The sequence below is a fragment of the Amblyomma mixtum genome, chromosome 1 (assembly GCF_055824585.1).
Source record: "Amblyomma mixtum isolate Tamu chromosome 1, ASM5582458v1, whole genome shotgun sequence".
NCBI classification, from domain to species: Eukaryota; Metazoa; Arthropoda; class Arachnida; order Ixodida; family Ixodidae; genus Amblyomma; species Amblyomma mixtum.
Genome location: NC_143012.1, coordinates 236,132,790 through 236,139,149, shown reverse-complemented (window position 1 = coordinate 236,139,149; position 6,360 = coordinate 236,132,790).

Sequence of the window (6,360 nt, the reverse complement as noted above, 5' to 3'; positions counted from 1 at the left end):
TGGTGATGTGGGACAATGTCTACCACAAAAAGTAAAAGGAATAATTTTTTTTACTTCTCTCATTTAGTTGCGAAATCGCAGTCACTTATGCTTACTTGTCTACACGTACATGCCACACTGCCCTTGAGCCCAGTTTGTGCCCACCTGTCACACTTGTCTTGGTGATAAATAGTGTCGCCTGAGGCATTTGACGACTTATTGTTTGGGTGGTATCAAAGATAACATGTAAATTATTGGGGTACAAATCGGAAGGAAATTTTCCTAATACATTTTTGTGTGTGTGTCTTAGAAGATTTACCAAATTAGGAGTCTAGGGCGAAGCAAAGCACCGAGCTGACTGTGGTCCATAAAGCATTGAGCTCAAAAAGCCCGCAGCCAACAAATATCTCGTAACATAATGTTTTGTGCTATTGCTAAGCCTCAAGGTACCTTGTAATCACGAGCAGCAACGACAGGCAGGCACAAAATTCTTAGCCTATTTTAATTCCGCCTTTGCCGTAATCACAGAATTTTCTCTCGTAATTCTAAATTATAGGTGAGACCAGCTGGCGGCAAAAAAGAAATAAGGCGTTCATCGTTGGCGGTTCTAGCTTAGATTCCGCAGGTGCCTTTGTTAGTGAACATTCGCAGCTGTCTCATCCTTGCTCGTAATGAAATTGCGGTGCCTTGGCAACCTGCCTTCCTGCACGGTAGGCTCATCTTGCTGGTTGTTCTCGAACTCCTGCGTTCCGTTTTACGCTATCGCCATGGCTGCATCTATTGACGGGCAATGCAAGATAGTTTTCCAGGGCACCTGAGTTATTAGGGCCCTCGTGCGAGGAATGCACTAGGATTATCAACAGAGCAATGTGAACAAGGCTCCCGTGTGGAAGTCTCGGGAGCAGAAAAGTCGGCGCTTTTGTATTTTTCATCATGCAGAATCCTGACCAGACGGGCTTCCGCCGCAGCGCAAGTTTCGAAAGATTGCCGAAAATATAAAAAGAACCACTTTTAACGCCTTTTATTCATCACCAGATCAGACTTGTTGTGTTAGTCACAGCGAGATAAAATAAATACCTCGAGATAAAAATACCACGAGATAAAATTAAAAAAAAAATAAATACTTTGTTTCATTCCTGCCAACAGGCCTCAGAGGCTTTCAAGCTGCATGACTGGGAACGGATTTGGTCACAATTTAAACAACCTAGAATTGACGTAGACAAATTTTCGCTTGTTTCAGTGCTCGGAAATGCTTCAAGGTCGCGTCGACGCTTCGACCAAAGTAACGACATCTACAGTGTACAGTCGAGCGCGATTTGAAGGTTATCGCGCGAGCGTCGACCAGCCTAGCACTCCAGGCACCTGGCGGCCGGTTTTGGAATGGGAAAAATCATGACTTCGCACTCTCCTCTTCATCGTTCGCTGTTCCGTGCAAGCTTCACGCCCGCGACGAGATCACCACCATTTCTCTCTATTCTAAGCTTTCCATTGGTTGCGATAAAGTGTGGACTTGGTTACCTCTCCTATCTTGCGGGCGATAACAAAATTGGTGGGAAAGAAAAAATGGCTGAGGCTTAGCTAAGGTTAAGCCTAGTCAGATGCGAAGCATATTGATGGCTAGGCTTGGTAATACATGGCTTTCCTTGGTTGACGTTCATCCCTGTTTCTAGGCGGCATCCCAACACCTGGCCGCCCCGTAAGTGCCCGGAGAGCGAGGCAAGCTCAGCTTTATACCGCTGCTGTAGCGTCACGTGGTCAGCTGCAGCGCCTCTGATGTGGAGCCTCCACCGCCGCGGCCGACCGCGCGAGCCGGCAGCCCATCTCTCCTCTGCTGTGACGTCATGTTGTCACGTGGTCAGCCGCCGCGCCTCTGATGTGGAGCCTCCACCGCCGCGGCCGACCGCGCGAGCCGGCAGCCCATCTCTCCTCTGCTGTGACGTCATGTTGCACGTGGTGTCACGTGGTCACGCTAAAGGTCAATGGTAGCTCCACCGCCGCGCTCGACGGGCTGTAGTGTAGCTCTAGTGATATGCTTCGCATAATAAAAAAAAAACTGATAGCCCAGAGGAGGGAGTGACAGCTGCTGAAGGAACAGCAAAAAGAGTGAGTGAAGCTGGCCTGATACCTCCCTCGCCTCGGCAGAGAATTCTGGGCCATGGCGCTGTTCATGTTCTCGGCCGACGCTCGCGCGATAACCTTCAAATCGCGCTCGACTGTACTCTGAAGGCATTCGTAGCAGCTACAACTCGTGTTCCGCTGTTATCACGTTCTTGATGATATCGAAATCAAAAGACGCATAAAGGCAGGTGGGAGCACGTGTAAGTGAGAAGTGGTCATACTCAATGCATTTGTTTGTCATTTGACCGCAACAGCGTTAAGGCTAGCGTTATGCAGGAAACCTGGAGTTATCGTCGGCGTTGTGATAAAAAAATCCCCGGAGGAACGTCGTAGATGGGTCAAATAGGTCATCTGACCTTGTGGTGACATGATCGGATTGTGAGAAAACTGACCACAGTGGCAGGTGTCAGTTACATGAATGACTGGTCGCGAAAGGTTGCTCGGGAAGAGTAACCCGGGTCACACAAGCACAAACCGGTAGCAGCACCTGCTATCACAAGGCAGTGGCGCATCGCATAACCTCTGCACCACTGCGCCAGGAGGGGTATGAGGGCACCTAAGGATCTATGAACGTACAGTAGAGAATGACCAATTGCGCATATATAAGCATTAACCCATTAACGCCTACGCGACACACCCTTGAGGCGGAGCTAAAGTGTCCGCTCAAATTTCCTTAATGCTCGATCAAATCTTGCGTTCTGAATAGTACTTTTCCGCCGAACTGTGTTAGAACAAGAGCCTGCAGACGGATTTCATGAATAAAAGCCCATCGCAAGTTCAGGGTGTTTATAAGCGATTTGCCTCCTTCAACCAAATGCAATCTTGTATACTCTGTATAAATACTAGGAAACGCGGGGTAAAGAGCGACCGATGCTCCTATTTTCGTGTTTTAGCGATGCGGGAGCATTCTTCGTTCAGCACTATATATATGCTTACCCGGGATCGTATGCTCAACGATGTTATCGTGTGTCCCTTTGTACTTCAAAGGCAGTTTATATGCTCCTGATTGGAACTGTATTATACTTTGTAATTAATTCCCCCCCCCCCCCCCCCCACCCACGCCACAACCTGAGGTCTAAACGAGACGAAACAGAAATGTCCATATACTTCTGCCAGAAAAGCTACATTGATTCACTTGATACGCATCTTTGGAGTTATTCAGCTGTGCACCGCGTAAGAGCCCTTTGTTCACACTCCTGTATTCGTTCTCGAGCGCCCACACCTTTTTAGAGTTTTTTAGGGTGCGACGGTCGCCTTTGTAATGGCGTGACCAGGGCCTTCAGGAAGCAGTTCTCGACGCCGACGTTAGAAATACACGCCTAGCGAGCACTCCCTCTCATTGCGAGGTCGTACTCTTTTATTTATTTATTTATTCATTCAACATACCCCTAAAGGCCCTCATTCGAGGGTATTACTTAGGGGGGGGGGGGGGGGGTGTCATATGTAACAGGAGCATTATTAACAAGCAAATGAACAATAAATAGGCTAAATATAAACTGGGAAAATAATTAAGCACCAGAGGATAAAGGAACGGGCTAATAGAAAGCAATATAATAATATGTTTAAGAAAACAATAAGGCATAACAGAAATGGAGAAATGGAAATGGACAGACGCAATCACATACATTTCAATCGACAGTATATTTCAAATGCCAACGTCGCTGCGGATGAGATCGAGAAATGTGGAGGCGTTAGATCCAGTGGCTATGTGTGCTGGTAGATCGTTCCACTCTATAGTGCGTGGTATGAATGACTTCGCAAATGCAGATGAACGACACGCGATGCGCTTAACTTTGTGCGGATGGTCGAGCCGTGGAAAGAAGGCTGATGGTGATAGGAAAAAATCGTGGTGGAACGATGGATGGTGATATAGTTTATGGAAAAGAGCTAGTCGTGATAATTTGCGGCGGAAAGACAAATCTTCTAATTCGCTCACGTCGTGCCTTGGCAAATTGTACGAGAGAAACGTCACCAGGCGAATTCAACAATACCTGGAAGACGAAGAACAGTACCCGCACAGCATGTTCGGCTTCCGGGCGAACCTGTCGACGCAAAACGTCCTGCTGCAGATCAAGGAAGAGATCATAGACACGGCACCTAGAACTGGCGAAAACATTATCATGGCCCTGGACATCAAAGGGGCCTTCGACAATGTTAGCCACGAGGCCATTATGGAAGGCCTAAACAACGCCAACTGCGGAAGAAGAACCCACGACTACGTAAGATCCTTCCTGTCAGAACGCACAGCGACAGTGGGATTGGGAGACCTGCGAAGCGACACCTTTACCACCCCACGTAAGGGCACGCCGCAAGGATCCGTAATCTCACCAGTGCTTTTCAACATTGCAATGATCGGACTGGCCAGAAGACTCAGCAAGATCGATGGCATCCAGCACGCGATGTACGCAGACGACATTACGGTCTGGGTGAATCGAGGCTCGCTAGGACAAAAGGAAGAGAGACTGCAAGAAGCAGCAACGTGTGTAGAAGAGTACGTGAGGGAAAGGGGCATAGCCTGCTCCACGGAAAAGTCAGAACTTCTTAGGGTAGGGTCCAACCCTACCAAGGAGGAACTGACAGTAAAGTTAGAAGGCCAAAATATACCAGAAAGGGATATGATTCGCAACCTGGGCATGTGGATCCAAGGAAGCAGGAGATGTACCTACACAATTAGCCTACTCAAGAAGTCAACAGAACAAATAAGCCGCATGATAAAGAGGGTATCACAGAACAGAAGCGGGATGAAAGAAAGCGACACGATCAAGCTCGTCAGAAGCCTGATAGTCAGCAGAGTCACGTACTCGTTGCCATACCACCGCATGACCAAGAAAGACAAAGAACAGACGGAGGCGCTGCTAAGAATGGCGTACAAGACGGCACTCCACCTGCCAGGAAACACATCAAATGAAAAGCTGCTACAAATGGGCCTAAACAACACATTCGAAGAACTAACGGAAGCCCAGCTAAGTGCGCAAATAGCCAGGCTCCAGCAGACAGCCACCGGCCGCAAGCTCCTAAAGAGATTAGGGCACAATGTAGAAGGGATCGCAGATAGAACAGCTAGCATTCCAGACGAGGTCCGCCAGACACTGGACATCAGCCCTCTGCCGAGAAACATGGATCCCAACATCCATGCCGCTAGAAGGCAGGCCAGGGCAGACTATGTGAAGCGGAACCTAGCCACAATGGAAAACACAGTATACACAGACGCGGCCCTCTATCCATGGGACCACAGGACCAGAAAGTTCCGAGTCGCGGCAGCAGTGGTAGATTACATGGGGGAACCAATTAGCAGCGCGACATTAAGAAACTGTACGGTAACGGAGGGGGAGGAAGCTGCCGTAGCTCTAGCGGCGGCCGAAGGTTACCGTAGGAACAAGTCTTTAATAATCCTAACAGACTCCAAAGCAGCATGCAGGAACTACATACAGGGCAAAATAAGCAAGGAAGCGCTGAGCATCCTCCTCGAAGCAAAGCTTCCAAATAAGACCTTAAGACACAGGATTTTCTGGATACCGGCACACACCGGGATAGAGGGTAACTCGAGGGTAGACAGCCTAGTTCGCGAGATCACGAGCCGAGCAGGGCAGTCAGAAAACCTGGAGGACCCCATGACGGTGGAACCAACGTATGCAGAAATATTAAACTACTACAGAGGGCGGAGGTTCAAATACCCACCACCCCACACATCATTAACACAGCACGAGGCGGTCTGCTGGCGGAGACTGCAAGCAGGGACTTTCCACAATTTATACATACTACATAAAATGTTCCCTACACAATACAGGGACACATGTGCGTGGTGCGGAGCAACCCCCCCGCTATATCACATCACATGGGAATGCGAACGTAACAGAGCATTTCACAAGCTAAATGACCCGAATGCGGAACAATGGGAGGGCCTGCTGACCAGCAGCGAGCTCACGGCCCAAAGGGCACTGGTCCAGCACGCCTGCGAAGCAGCAAGACTCAGCGGTGCCCTGGAATAGGGGCGCCGACCTTGTGAAGAGGCCGAAGACATGACGACATCGGCCCACCGCTAAAACCTGATTTTTGGAGCAATAAATGTTTTTCACTCACTCTAATTCGGCACGATTTTTTAGGGCAGTGACACTGGTGGTATGTGAGTAGTCTGAAAAAATAAAACGCGCAGCACGGTTCTGCAAGGACTCAATGTTTGCTATGAGATAGGCTTGTTCAGGATCCAAGATGGCTGATGCATAATCAATCTTCGGACGAATGAGTGTGGTCCGTAGTGGTCCG